Source organism: Atheta coriaria, unplaced genomic scaffold (genome assembly GCF_025399875.1).
Source record: "Atheta coriaria isolate IRGN ID8LTWV9N9 unplaced genomic scaffold, Caltech_Dcor_3.1 hic_scaffold_10_pilon, whole genome shotgun sequence".
NCBI lineage: Eukaryota > Metazoa > Arthropoda > Insecta > Coleoptera > Staphylinidae > Dalotia > Dalotia coriaria.
In genome coordinates this window covers 7,962,489-7,978,310 of record NW_027045452.1, presented here as the reverse complement: position 1 = coordinate 7,978,310, position 15,822 = coordinate 7,962,489, and the positions used below count along the sequence as shown (strand labels likewise).

Below are 15,822 nucleotides of genomic sequence, written 5' to 3'. Positions count from 1 at the left end.
GAGATTAAACGGGCGAGGCTGGACGGATTAGGTTGTACACCCTCTGGATGGGTGGGGGGAAGATGAGGACTTGCTACTTGTACTTTGCTTTCATCATCATATCACAATCAGGGCAAAATTTATGTCTGTTAAGAGTATTTACGAAAAAATTTAGTAAAAATTTGCTTTTTTTGATTTTTATGGTGTTTTTCACATTGGTGGGTGGAAAACATTGTTTTCGAGGATAGGTGATAAGAAAAGTGTTTTTTTATCAGATATGAAATGAAAATTGTATTAAAAAATTATATTTCGATAAAAGTAGAATCGATTTAGTAAAAATTTATTTTTTGGGTTTATATTAATTGTTTTCCACACGGGTATACGGAAAACATTGTTTTCGACGCTACTTCATCAGACAATTGTGTTTTCCGACATATAGAAGATGAAAATTGTCTTAAAATAGGATTCTAATAGGATTAATTTGGTAAAAAAAATATTTTTGACTTTACATCTCTTGTTTTCCATATCGCTGTACAGAAAACATTGCTTTCTACGCTAGGTCAACAAAAAACAGTAATTTTTCCAAATATGAATTGGAAATAGTCTAAAAATGAAATTTTTATAAGAAAATTTAGATTAATTTAGTAAAAAAACAATTTTCTATGTTTTACAAAAATTGTTTTTTACACCGGTGTTCGGAAAACATTGTTTTCAACATTACATCAACAGAAAACAATGCTGTTCGTCATAATTTTCATGAAAATACTCTGAAAATTAGATTTTAATTGTTTTAAAATGATTAGTTTAGTAAAAATTCATTTTTTGCTAATCTGATACTCAAAAAAAGTGCAACGTACATTTTCCACCCTTATATTTAGTGGTGGTAGAGGGTGTATGGAGGTACTTGTATCACGCACACGCCCGGTAAGTGAGTGCTTATAGAGCGGCGCGTTCACAAGTAGGAAAGGAAACAGATGGTGTCACTGTAACAATTAAGCCGAAATTAAGCCCTCTTTTGCGGGGCGAGTCAGGCATGAGTGGTTTTGCACACTCGACACTCATTCACACTCGTTCACTCGTTCAATCCTTCACTCATTCAATAAGTTTTATTTTTATGCATATGTAACTACAAATATCTACTTAAGTATCAAATAGTTTATTTTTATTTTTAGGTTTTAATTTTTAACTTTTTTAAGTTTAACTTTGGTAAGCTGATTGTTTCATTAGCATAGCTATAAAAACCTTAACGCGTTGTTAACTTTTATGGCCAAACAGTCGTTATATCTCAACAAGTTTGCATATAACTATATAATTTAACTTTAAGATACGTTTACAAACAATTATGAGTCAAATATTTCAATTTGTATTTTTTTGTATGCTTGTATGTTTGGCTATCTATTTTTATTTTTTGTGGCTATTGATTTAGTGAGTTTTTTGTTTTTTTTTTTGCGTATGAAGTTGCATATATTATGATAGAGGGTAACATATGTGCTTGGGCGTTTAAAATACTTACTGCAGAAAACTATTATGAAATTTAATTAAACGGTTTTTATGCTTATGCACGTTTTGCACGCCATTTGGTGGTCACCGGTCATAAACCGACTAATGTAAGTAGTAAGTATGTACGAGTATGTGTGAGTAAACACTGCGTTTAAGTATTTTAGTTTACTTTACTTTACCGACCACAGTTGACAGTTGGGCTGCAATTATCTAGGCAACATCAATTACTAACCGATATTGTTGCCTAAATCTATTTTATAACTAATTTCCTCAAATTTATGACAAAAACATTGTTTTTTATTGAAGTAGCGTTAAAAACAATGTTTTCCACACATCTATGTGGAAAACCATTGATGGAAAGCACTGTTTTCCACTCTAGGCATTAAAAAATCAAATTTTACTTTAAATTTTGAGGTTAAAACCTCCAAAAATAACAATTTTCAGTTAAATTATTCTTAAAAATAAGTTCCAGTTGAAATATAACCACCAGTATAATCGTTTTATGGGAGAAAAGGGAGAAAATTGAGAACAGGAACCGAGGGCGCATTATCGCTCCGCAACCAAGTGTGCACTGTGTGTGAACGAGTGCGTGTTATCAGATAATCAGATATCGCATCAAAAATGCTTGTGTTTAGGGTGAGTTTAGATACGACACCGACAAGCCATACATCTATACATTAGATTCTATTACCCATTACTATTTCCTAACCATTTCTATTACAACAATCAGGAAATAATTTTTATTCCATAAAATATAAAATATAAAATCATATTTATTGCATTAATCAATACTTTATATAACACTGAACAATATCTATCTAATACCAACCTAAGTAGGTAACTTATAACACATTACACATTAACACATAATACGATATTTAAATTCAAATTAATTGCCATTACGATTGTTCATTGTGTTAATTAGACGCGTACAGATTGCGAATATTAAATTAAAGCGAGTGTAAGCTATGAAATAATGTGATTTGTGAAGAGTAGCTATATGCGCATGCGTGTAGCACACCTTAGAAAAGACGCAAGGAAAGCAATTTGCATTTTTTACACGCGGAAGTGTTAGGAATTAATTAATTACTTAACGTTAGATTTTTCTAACATTACCTGTGTGTAAATGCGTATTATTGTTATATTTTTTGCATTAAAATGTTGTTAATTTATGTGTAGCACATATTGTTTGCGATTTATTATGAATATTAATGGATAAAATGATCTAATACGGAAATAGTGCCATTTTGTATTGTTACAAGCGTCATCTAGCGGCAAATTTATGAAATATTTTTCTATTTTTGATTTTTATGATCAAATAGTTTTTCAGTTATTATAAATTTTAATATTTAATGATCTTATACGAACAGTTTACCATTTTGTATTGTTTGTAGCGACATCTATCGGCAAATTTTTAATTTTTTACTTCTTCTGATTTTTTTTTTTATGATTTAAGTAGTTATGAATAACTATAACTATAACATTGGTTCACTCTCGTATAACGGACTTTCACCGTTTAAATAATAACGCAATTAGAATGATCTTAATGCCTGCGCAGGGAGACGCGCGCACAGTGTTCACGCTTTCAAGCACAAACAAAACTTATAGGAATTGGTATAGACAATCCATCCATCCATCTCGCTCACGTCAGCCACAAATTCGTAGCTCCACTTTTGTTTGTCTGTTTGGCTGGCTTCTGGTTTTCTGGTTTTGTGTGTTCCTCAAAGCGCTCGAAATATAAAACTAAAATTAAAGAGGTTGTGTGTGAGTGATGTAATGCATTCATTCAACAATTCAACAAAACGTTCTTTCAAAGTCACTTTTCGGCGTGAGCGCAGCCAGTGTGCTCGTAATTGTTATAATACACTAGTGTAACGATGGCGTAATGTGTGTTAGTTATACGCGCGGATATAGGTATATAAAAGCACTTTGATGCGGAATGTAATTATAACAATTTTAATTGTTAGCATGAATTAGATTCTAACTACACGCTCGGATTATCGGCGGCTATTAGGCATATTACATGAGTAAATGTTTATTGTGTCACGAGGGGCAGAATTATGCAATGTGGTTGATCAAATTTTGAATTTGTAGGAATAAATTGTGAAAATATGATTATTAAGTCATTTTGGTGTGTAGTTGGTGGCCTAAATATATTTTAAGACTGCGGTGTAGAAAACACTGTTTTCTATACACCGGTGTGGAAAACAGTTCATGAAAATCTTCGTTTTTTATTTTTTTAACTTTGAATTTCTGAATTATTCAATAAATTAATCAAAATTTTGTTTCGGTACGAATTTTTTCTAGAAATTTGATAATTTACTGACTTAAACAATAATTTTAATTATTTCTAACCTATATTTAGGTATATTTAGTTGCCTACATTTATTTTAAGGCTATTTTCATCAGATAATGTCGAAAAACACAGTTTTCTGTTGATGTAAGGTTGAAAAGTAAATGAAAAGTATTGTGAGTATGTAATTTTCAGAATTATGCAATAAATTTCATGAAATTTCGTTTCGTGTTGAGTATTTTCTGAAAATATCACGGTTTATTGACTCGAATAATAATTTCAATGATTGAATGGACGTTAGTGAGTAATTTTTCGTTTTTTATTGCTTGTAATATCTATTGTTGGCGATTGAATATTACGGTGTGCGATCATCGGTTATTGACACGGTTATTGACTGCAATAATTCCACTATTTAATCATAGACATTTGCTGTTTCTTTACTGGAAGTTTGCCATTCACGATTTTCAACTCACGATTAATTCATTTCGCTGCATTTCCATTCATTTTAAAATAAAATAAAACAAAACAAAATAAAATAGAATTACCTAACTGTATCTTTGCATTACAATGTGTATTATTTTATTCTGATTACAAAAGACTAATATTTATATTTTTCATTATATCAAAGTAATAAAAAAACACAATTTAATATTTTATGTTTATTTTTATAAAACCTCTGCGGGTTTGAGGCATTTATCGCGTTTTTTTTGTGATCAGTGTGACTGAATTATGAATTTCTAATATTCTAATTAATTCAATTCAATTATCTAAGTTGTAAGTTTGAACATGGTCGTGCGTTGACGCGCGCACCCGTCGAATGAAAAATATCAAAATAGAATAAAAAAGCGGCGCGGTGATAAAGCAGGCGCGCGCGCAAGCATTCTTAATTTGTGTCCATAAAGGAGGCCATTACCGCGCGCTTAAAAACTGAATTTAGTTATCTCTACGCATGGCTGCTTCTTGGCCGGATAGGTAGAGTGTTTTTCAATTATTTCTTTAGTGGATTTAGTCGGTTCTATCTGTTAGGTAAGGTGTGAACATGCATAGTGTGAACACTAAACGAATTCTTTTGAAATATTTTGATAAAGAGGTGAAAAAAGATAGAAAAATTAAATTTTGGATTAAATTTTAATTAGTAGTGGTTAGAGTAGGTATTAATTGATTATTATTAAAAAATTCAGGTAAATTTATTAAATAATGTAAAAGTTATGAATAAAAATAGCTAAAAAATAGATTTTTCGGTTTTTGTGACTAAACGGTTGACTTTAACATTAATTATTGTAGTGACTAATAATATATAAGCAAATATTTTAATTTTATACCTATTTGAGTTTATTTAGTTGTTTACAATCAAAATTTGAGCCAAATTTAGTAAGAAATGTAAAAGTTATGAGCAAATATATGAAAAACGTCAATTTTTAAATTTTATTATTTAAAAAGTTAATTTTAACGTTAATTATTGAAGTTAACAATAACATTTGACTAAATATCTTAATTTAATATTATAGTTTAACTATTTGGTTGTTACTAAACAAAATTTCATGAAAATCTATCGAAAATTCCCAAAGTTATGCCCAAAACAAAATTAAAAAACATATTTTTCAATCCAAGATTAAGTCGCATGATAAAAAAAAGTTGCCTACACACACATAACCTTAATTAAATTTAGTAAATGTTTTCAAAACAGAGCCTGAAAGACATTCGCCTACACAATACGTACACGAACGTAAATTACCCGTTTAAGGTACTTGTTAAAAGATATCTATTAGTGTTTTATTAGTCGTTTCCTTGAGCACTGCTGCAATTAAAAATGCATAAATACGCAGCCTGCCGCTATATTACCCACTCTGGTATTCGCGACTCGTTAATTATGTTATTATTTCTAGCAGAGTGCATGCGATGCGCAAACACTTCAAATTAAAACCATCCGTGTGCTTTTATTCATCAACCCACACACCCACACAAACAAATCTTGAGTAAAACTTGAGTAAAAAAAATAAAAGCTAAAAACTCTTTACATAATTTTGTAATAATAATAAAGCAAAACTGTTTGTGTGCTTTCCTAGTCAAATTCGACAACAACAAAGTCGTTAAAATTAACATTGTAAATGTGTAGAAATCACTATTCATTCATTCAAAATGGAAAAAGTATTTTAAAAGTTTTTGAAATTAAATTTAAAAAATAATAAAAAAAATAGTTGCGCTTAATATGATTGTAATTGCGAGCGGATAGACAATGAATTTTTTTTAATGTGTGTGTGTGCTCTTTATTCGTTCGTTAATTGCTCGGCAATTATGATTTTTCTACGACATCATGCAGTGCGCGTGTGCGAGCGAACGCTATTACCGGCCATTATGAACATTTTTCTGAAAACGAATGCTCGGATTATTACGTGGAGGTGTACGCTTCGGCTTTGCTCTTTTACGCTTCAAAAGAATCATAATTATCGGTGTGACGCTAGGAAAAATTAAAACAAACGGAAGCACACGTGTGGGTGGAGAAAAATAATATTTTGTGAATTTGGTTGCATAAAAATATACAAAAAATTTTAAAAAATTGAAGAAAATTTAAATTAATAAAGAAAATAAAGAATAAATTAATGATTGATACTATGAGGAAATAAAATATGCAAATGTATATTTTAATTAGTAATTAATTAATAATTAATTAATTTATTAACAAAAGAAAAGTTATTCCAATGAAACAGTTTTTGTTATATAAGTTATGCTAGTTTATATTTTATATTTTATGATTTATTCCATTTATCATTCTATTGTTTAAACTTTTAACATATAAATAGTTATAAACATTAGTTATTTATTACCTGACGCAACATTTTGCTATTTTTTATTATACAACATCAAAACTTTTAACATTTTTCTATTTTTTAACCAAAAAAAAATCAAATTTTTTTCTTCTAAATAATTTAATGCTAGCAACACTTAATTTGCATAAATTACAATTACCTGAACACTACACTGCTAGCTTTGTTACAATAATTGCAATAATTACGCTCCAAGTTTTTTATTTCGCGTTAAAAACCACTAATCTCCAAGTTTTCCTCATCGCGCTTTGTCCGCCGCTTTGTTAATCATAGCAACTCGTAGATCCGGCAATTGTTGCATTAATCGAATTAACCATAAAAGTTTTAGCGCGTCAAAAGCGCGCGTCAGGTGTTAACGCTTCGATAATTACCTACCTCTGCTCGCATCTTCATTCTGCTTGAACAAAATGGCTGTGTTTTATTCTCTTAACTAATAAATTTTACTTTAAATATTTCCACGTTGAGTTGAGTAGAGTTTGTGTGCTGTTATTATTTTTAAATTATGCCATGATTTCTAAATTTGCAATGCGCGAATATAGTGGTACTATTATAGTTGGTGGAATTAAAATTTAGAATCTAAGCGAGAATTTAATCATTATTATTATAGCGCCAACCGCGATCCGGTTGTTATTTAATGTAAAAAACGCCCGCATTTGTAAAAAAACGTGCTAAAGTGTAAAATTGCGCGTGCGCGCGGTGCTTAATCTACAAAATGTTAGCACAATGTTAAAACCGTTAGGATTTTTGCTGTAATTTTGCAACAATATCAAAACTAGAACTAATAATCATTAAAATTTGATGTTTATTCAATAAAAAAAAACAATTTTTTAATTTTTTTGAAAAGGACCAATCAGTGTGAGCTACTCAATAATGACATCTCTAGTAGCGCCATCTATAAAGACGTTTTTATGTAAAAATTAATTTTTTACTAAAAAAACTAAAAATTTCATCAAAAATAAATTCTTATAGAAAGTTTTGTTAAAATTTCGTAAATATAAAAATTAATAGCACTAAGTGTAACGATGATATAACAAAAAGAATGCTCCACATTGTGTGTGGTTATTAAATAATCAAATTCTAATTTTTAATGCGTTTCGTGTTTAATTGCGAGCGCCGACAAACTCGGCGACCATTCCGCCGATTATTATAAAAACGCTTTCGAGTATAAATAATTCAGCGCCTTACAAAATCGCTAATTGTTACATATAGAAATGTGGAACAGAAGCGCTGCGAGACGAAGCGCAACGCTTCCGCGCACAAAATCGCTAATAGAGCAATAATGAGAATGTTAAAATTGCTCAAAAGACTCCAAATCGATGCGGTAAGAATCGAATGTTTACGCATTTCGCGATGCTCCTCGCAAAACACAACAAAAGTTGAATTCCGGAGTGAGCACACACCACACCTCAACTGTACAAATTCGTATCATTTCTGCTCCAATAAAAACAAGTTCGTTTTCTATAAGTTATCGCAATTATGATTAGCTCGTGTCTACTTTCACTCATTGCTGCGCACGCTTTTTAACTTCTCCACTATTTGCACACACATGCAATAGAAAAATCATCATTTTGTTATTTTGTAATAGCTAATTGGCGAGGTTATATAATGTTTTACATCAAATGTATTCTGGGTACTATAGGCAACCAACTTTACATATTTCTATAGGTGAATTAGTCAGGCTGTTTGTGAACTGAAATAAAACACTATTTTGATGCATAAATGTGCTTCGCCTGTTAGTTAATTACATCGTGATAAGGAATATAATACATAAATTGCTTTCGTTTCATTTTTCGCAGCGACCGAAACAAATTCCATATTTCAAGACATTTCCAGACAAAACACACAACAATTCAAGTGTATTTTAGTCTTGAAAACACAGAGAAAAATAAAAAAAAAACACATGCCGCATTTGTTCAAATGAAACCAAATGAAATGTAGATTACTAATTTCCTGCCTCTTTTCTGTTTTCATTTTCACCTCGACCACATTATAACCAAAGGTGTTTTGTTTGCGTAGTCGAAGGGTGACTTCGTTTCGGTTCTATTCAATTCCTGTGTGTATGTTGGTATATTTTTTTCAACTGCGGCAAGAGTGCGTTTTATTCACAATTCACAACCTGCGCGATCCTTATCGCGAGGCCTTAATTTGTAACCCGTAATAGCAGGTTAGGCGGCGAGTGCACCGCTCGAATGAAAAAAATAAGCGCAGTTTATCAGCGCAGTCGGCAACACTCTGAAAACCGAAAGTTTTATATTCTTTACAATGCGTACGCTAACGAAAAACACAGAAATAATGCGCAACGATGTGTGAAATGTCTGTATTTAAGTTTTAACTGGTTGTTTTACTAATACAGGGTGTTCAGGTCACTTGCAAAATAAGAAAATAACGTTTAGTAAAGATATTTTAAGAAATTTGTGAGAATTTTGAGAAAAAAAATCGTTTTTTTCGTAATTAAGCGATAAAAACGTAAGTTTTAATCATAAATTAAATTTAAAAAGGGCAAAACGTCCTCAATAAGTGTTTTAATATTAAATTGAACATTTGGTGAAGATATCTCAATTAGTTTTTGAGAAAAACACAAAAAACTGCTAGAAAATGAGAAAATTTTATTTTTTTTCTTAATTTGGCCATAAAAACGTAAATTTTAACGTAAAATTAAATTGAAAAAGTACAAAACTTGCCCAATGAGTTTCTAAATAAGAAAAATAATGTTTGGTGAAAATATCTCAAGTAGTTTTTGAGAAAAACACGAAAAACTACTTTAAAACATGCATTTTCTTAAATTTTGTTCAGGTTAACATAGGCAACCAAAATTACACCTAACCAAACATCATACTGTCAAAATAATAAATTTTAAAGAAATAAACTAAAAATAATCAAATTATTATCCAGAAACATTGAAATAAATCTTTTATATATTTGTTACATAAACTTTTAATAACATTCAAATAATTATTCCGTGTGTTTTGTTGAAAATGTCATTTCATACTGCTTTGCGTCCCAAAGCTCCAATTAATTACACGTCTAATATCTCCGAGCTCAGCGTAAACTCCACGCGGAGAACAATAATAGATAATAAACGGACTGAATAATTACTCTTGAAAGTTTCCTCGCTTGTGTTACTTACTTACTTATCTAAGGGAGTGTTTAACGGCAAAGTGGGACAACAATGATAAGACGATTAATGTTCAAAATGCTCATAATACCCACAATCCAGTCTCAACTCAACTCAACTCAACTCAACTCCACAACTAAAATAAGGTTATGTTGCAAGTTATACAAAAGTGAGGTTATATGCAGCCACAGCACAGAAGAGATTCGCCGAAGTTAAATGCCACGACGGTAGTATGGCTCGCTATTGTGCTTCATTATGTCGTAATTAAGAGGGATAATTAAGGAATGAATGAATATAGCGTTTGTGTTGGCAAGTTATACGATGAGAAATGAGGAAGTGCGCGTTACGTCGTCGCGCTCGTACTTAAACGAGGTTAGAAGTTTCCAACCTAAAACTAAGGCTAGCTTTGCGTTAATATCTAAAAGAAAGTCATATTTTTTAATATTGTTACGCGCTCACAGCCGTGCGCGCTGCTTACCTAGGAATATACTGAATGCATAATTAATTTAAACAGATTAATAGAAACAAGCTCGGTTCACAATGTTCACATCGTTGGGTAATAATCGTGATGATACACATCCTATTAGCAGGAGGCAGATGCTCTTTACTTAATGAGTTGTATAAGGTTAATGCAGGCGTAAAACAACTTTACACTTTTTTTTTTATAAAATTTTCCAATGTAGGCAACCAATTATACACTGAATAGTTTAAAAAAATTTATTTTTTGTTTGTATATTTGTGTATGCGTTGTAAAAGTCTCTAATTACTGTGTCCAGGTTGACCGGGCGCGCGCGGTTATCCGTAATGATCTGGCCGGAAACGCCGGCAGCCGGAAGTGGTGAGAAAAACGCCATTTTGTACGCTAGTTGACTCCGGTTTCGTGCGCGAGCCGTGCTCGAGCCATTATTGTAAATAAACTCGCCTGCACGCTACAATTGCGCAGATGAGTTGCTTCACACACACATTCACATACCGAATAAACATGCAACCCAACACACACATTAGATGAGCTGTATACGTTTTCTTACTGATGTGTTGTGTGTGTAGCATAACCTAAACGTTTTAATGTGTGTAACCGACGTGTGTGCGAACGAACGTTAAACGTTGAATGCAGATTTATTCCGTTTATCAATGCACTCAACTGACTAACAGAGATCTTTAACGCCGCGTTGCGCTGCAGATTGTGTGCTCATCAAGGCGCACACCATACGGATTTCCTGTTTTATACAAAATATTTACGTATATCACTTTAATTTTATAATATAAACACATTATAGATTACTGCTATTACAGATTCCTGTAATTGTCGGTAACTATGCATACACACTGCACAAACCTAACCTATGAATATTTACTGTGTCCACGATGGAATAAAAGTACGCAGCGTGTAAAATTTAATAACTTAATTAACATTCTCGTCGGGCGTATTGTTATCAAAATAACGGTGTTCAAAGGTAACTTACTCAGTTATAGTTTTAATTAGCACATGTCGTTAAAAAGTCGTAAAAAGTTGTAATCTACGCATTAACGTGCCTGCATCTCCTTCTCTTTCGATTGAAACACACAAAACATAAAATAGTTCCCTTTGCGCCGGCGCAGTTCGGAGTCGAAGTTTATGTTGTGTGAAATTATACCCTATTTGCTATTCATTGTCTCGGCGATACTGAAAATAAATCCACGCACAAAAACAATATTTGCATGCAACAATAATACCAGCCGTATTGATGTGGTGCGCATGCGCGTTGGAGTTAATGGCGCATAATGACGCTTCTGTTTGTGTTTGCATTAATTAATAAGCGATCTATAAACATGCAATTAATTAGCTTGTTTTATGTTTTATCGATATAATTGATATGCGTCCGAGCACGTGTGTGTATCATTTCTAATGCTCGTTATAATTACGCTTCCTTAATTACTTTTAATAAGCAAAATCAAACATGCATTAAGGCGCACATCTGAAGGGCACTGGCTAGATAATACACAATTAATTATCAATACACGTCGGTGTTATTAAAACATTAACAGACAATAATTGATTCTTTCGTTTTTTTTCATTACTAGAAATATAACTATAGGCAACCAAATATTCACAGTAGTGGTGGTTACTTAACCTTTTTTGTTTTTTTTTGTTTTTTTTTTGTTTGAAAAAAATCGGTAAGTGTTGATAAAATTGCTCATACGAGTTGGAGTACATAACCGACAGTTTCGAGTCATTCATTGAATGAGTGTTTGTTCGGTGGCCTTTTTGCTTGTGCATGGTGTTTGCGTGCGAGGGTGCTGGGAAAACAGCTGATACGATCGCCGCACTGAGCGAACAACTGTCGCGGCCACTTAGCTGCGATATCCTTCTTCGTGCAATGCGGAGCGCGATCAAAGCAAACGCCAAGTGCACCACACCGCGCACCGGTGGAACAACAATATTCTAATTGTTTCACATGTTTCTTAAACATGCACACTATGCACACAGTGGATTTATGAAATTTATGTCACAAAATGCACAAAAATGAAGTGTTTTATGATTTAACTGACAGAAAATTTCATTGAAGGTAAAATAAATGCATGTATCACGTGTGCAGTTAAGAGAAAATATAATTTATGTATTTAATTGAAAGAAATTGAAAGAATATTTAGTTAAAATATAAGAAATTTTGTGAAAAAGATAAAAAAATTAAAAAATTTTGATTTTTTTTTGAAAATTTTGTAATAAAATCGTAGTTTTTAATAATGTTGCAAATTGAGGAAGTAGAATACATGATCAATTAGTGTCTTAATAAGAAAAAGAAAGTTTCTTGAAGATATCTCAATTAGTTTTTGAGAAAAACTCGAAAAACTGGCAGAAAAAAAGCAAATTTTATTTTTTTCTTAATTTGGCAATAAAAACGTAAATTTTAATAATAAATCAAATTTAAAAAGTACAAAACATGCCCAAGATATCCCTAAATATGAAAAATTAAGTTTCATAAAGATATCTCAAATAGTTTCTGAGAAAAACCTAAAAAAACTACCACATATTATACATTTTTATCGAATTCAAATGAATAAAATCGGTTTTGCTTGCTTGAGTAAACAATAAACTGAATAATTAACATCGTGCTCATTCAATAAATGTGTCATTAATCAAACACAACCACAACTGCGAAATGCCAAGCTTGCAACACGCCGCTACCAGCTACAAGCCCCCAACCCACTAGCCACCAGTAAACACTTACAGTTTCTCTTTATTCTACAATAACGAGCAATACATACTAAACTACAATACAATCCAGAATTGAACACTGCACGTACTACTAATGTCATTTTAATTGATATCGTTTTTAATATTAAATGCGCTCTAGTACCTCGAATCGAAAAATTCAAACTCTGATATTATTAATATTTATTCACTCGACTACACAACGCAGTCTTTCATTTCGCTTTGGTTCATTTATTCCTTTGCTAGTGCTGCGCATGATATTCGTGTCGTAGGTGTACGTGGGAGTATTGTATCGAGATTTGATTGCTTTTAAATTATTGAATTAGCCCCCAGCCAACAATCGTATCAAACTTTATGCATCAATATTTAACCGAAACCAGGATTTCGAGCCAACAAAGCATTACAACTCGCTGCCAAACAGCTAAACACGTGTGCCCACGGACGGTAACCAAACATTATAACAATATTAACCTCGCGTTAGTGGTTATTAATTACTTCTCTTGCTTACCGACTACCAGCGGTTTGTCAGCGTAAGAAATTCGAAAATAAACGTCGACAATACAACTAATTACTCACACACAGAGATAAAATAATTTCAAAGTAAGTTTTACAATAAACAATTGCATTTTTATGAATTTAGGGGTTAATATTTTAAGTCGAAATTTAAAAAAATATAAATTTTAGCAATTTTTTTTATTTATTTGTGGTGATATTTCCAAGAAAAACTGAAACAAAATCAGTAAAAATGTCAAAAAAAACGAAGAAAAACTTGATTTTTGCTTCTAAATTTGGTTGTATCATCTTAAATTTTATGTATAAATAAACACAAGAAGGTACAAAACCTGCCTAATGAGTATCTAAATAAGAAACTGAAAGATTTCTGAAATTATCTCAAATCATTTTTGAAAAAATCAGGAAAAACTCATCATCAATTTTAAAAACTGCAATTTTCTGGTAATATCTGACAAAAAATTTGAATTAAAAGTCGAAAAATCATTTGTACCATGATTTAATTTAAGTTAAACGATAGTTCTTTAAATTTTCCTTAAGATTTTTGGTGTAAAACATACAAAAACAAAGTGAAAATGTCTAAAAAATGAAGAAAAACTTAATTTTTTCTCTAAATTTCATTGTAAAAACTTAAATTTTTGTCTAAAATATAAATACAATACAAAAACGTTTAAGCTTTAGTAGACTATAACAAAAGATTGCGTCAAGTTGTAACATTTTTAATAATTTATGACTTTTCGTGAACATTAATTACTACCTACCTCACTTAAACTTAAATCCGAGCATTGTTATTGTCCGGATTTAATTAAGAGTACATTATAGATAATTCGTCTCAGTTGCGATAACAAAAAGCCATAATTTCGTGCTTTCATTGTGTAAGCATCACAAAAGAGTCCACCGAATAAAAATTAAACATTTAATGCCTAGGAGAGTAGATGTAAAAGAAACAGGACGCCTCGCAGGCATCGAAACTCTTCATCTGCCTCTTCATTATGATTGTTTTTGTGTGCATTCCCATTACGTTAACTTAGTGGGTATGAGCAGCCTTCTCGTCGTGGATTTCTATCGGTAATACGTTAATAATGATAAAGCTGGTTGCTGGTTGTCGCCACACGGCGCATTTACGTATTTTTCCTCTTCTTGCATTCGCCGTAATCGTGTATAATGCTATAATGTCCATTGTGTGTCCATCTCGGACATTAGCCACACATCGCCGCAAGGAATCTCCAATCCAGAGGCAGTGTGTCCGCGTGCGCGCTTCGCTGATCGTCGTTTACTACTCCTTCTGTTCGGCCACGCTGTGCCCGCGAGCCACATCTTCGAGAGAATTTAATATCAATTTAATAATTTCGTCAGAAAAACCGAGAGACTTGTTTCGAGTCATTTTGTCTCGTGATGAAAGACATCTTGGGCAATAAATTACTAGGTAATTGTCTACGTTTCCTCTAGAAATATAATTTCGGAGATTTTTTTTGTGGAATTAATGGAAACAGCGCCATCTAGTGGGTTTGTATTGGTTGAATACATGTTTAATAAATTGTATTGGACAAAATTGATAGTGTAGGCGAGCAGAGTGTAATTATGGTTAGAATGCGCAGTGGGTATTTGCTGTTGATATTTTAATACAATTATCCTATGATTTTTATTTTCTGATTGTTGCCAAGTGCCCATTTGAGCCGCGTAATTGTAGACTCGCAGCGAGGATCGAAGACGATGGATTCACGTTTTCTATCTGTGGAACAACAGAACGTATGGGAATTTTTTTCTCCGAGATTGGAACGTGTAATAAGTCAAAAACAATCAATTTTGAAAAAAAATTATGAAAAAATGATTTTTACGGTCAAAAATTTAACTTTAAAGTAAAAATAAATATTTGTATAGTAATTTTGTTTATGTTAAATAATATTTTGTTTAATTTGCTTTAAAATATTTGGAGTAAAACAGGAAAAATGGAGGTAAAATGGCAAAAAAACGAAGAAAAATTTGATTTTTACTTTAAATTTGGTCGTAAAAACGTTTTTTTCTGGTTATATCATTGAAAAAAATTGAAATAAAAGTAGAAAAAATATTTCTAACATAATTTCCTTAAGTTAAACAATATTTTGTTTAATTTGCATTGAGATTTTTGGAGAAAAACATAAAAAATTTAGTAAAAAACATCAAAACGAAGAAAAGACTGATTTTTTCTATAAATTTAGTTATAAAAATTTAAATATTAATAACAAATAAAAACAAAAACATACAAAACCTGCCCAATGAGTGCCTAATTAAAGAACAACAAATTTTTTGAAAATATCTCAACTCTATAATGAAAAAAACACAAAAAACTAACAAAATTAACAAAAATTCTTCATCAAATCAAAAATAAAGTTATTTTATTGCTTAGAATCTATTTATTTATAAATAA

The 15,822-nt window shown here is 31.4% G+C and overlaps 1 long non-coding RNA gene across 1 annotated transcript in view; it reads left to right on the top strand.

The window, feature by feature from the left end:
- The window catches only part of LOC135801134 (uncharacterized), a 66,286-nt gene that overhangs the window by 37,487 nt on the left and 12,977 nt on the right, over window positions 1-15,822 (top strand). The gene's annotated exons all lie outside the window — the stretch shown is intronic.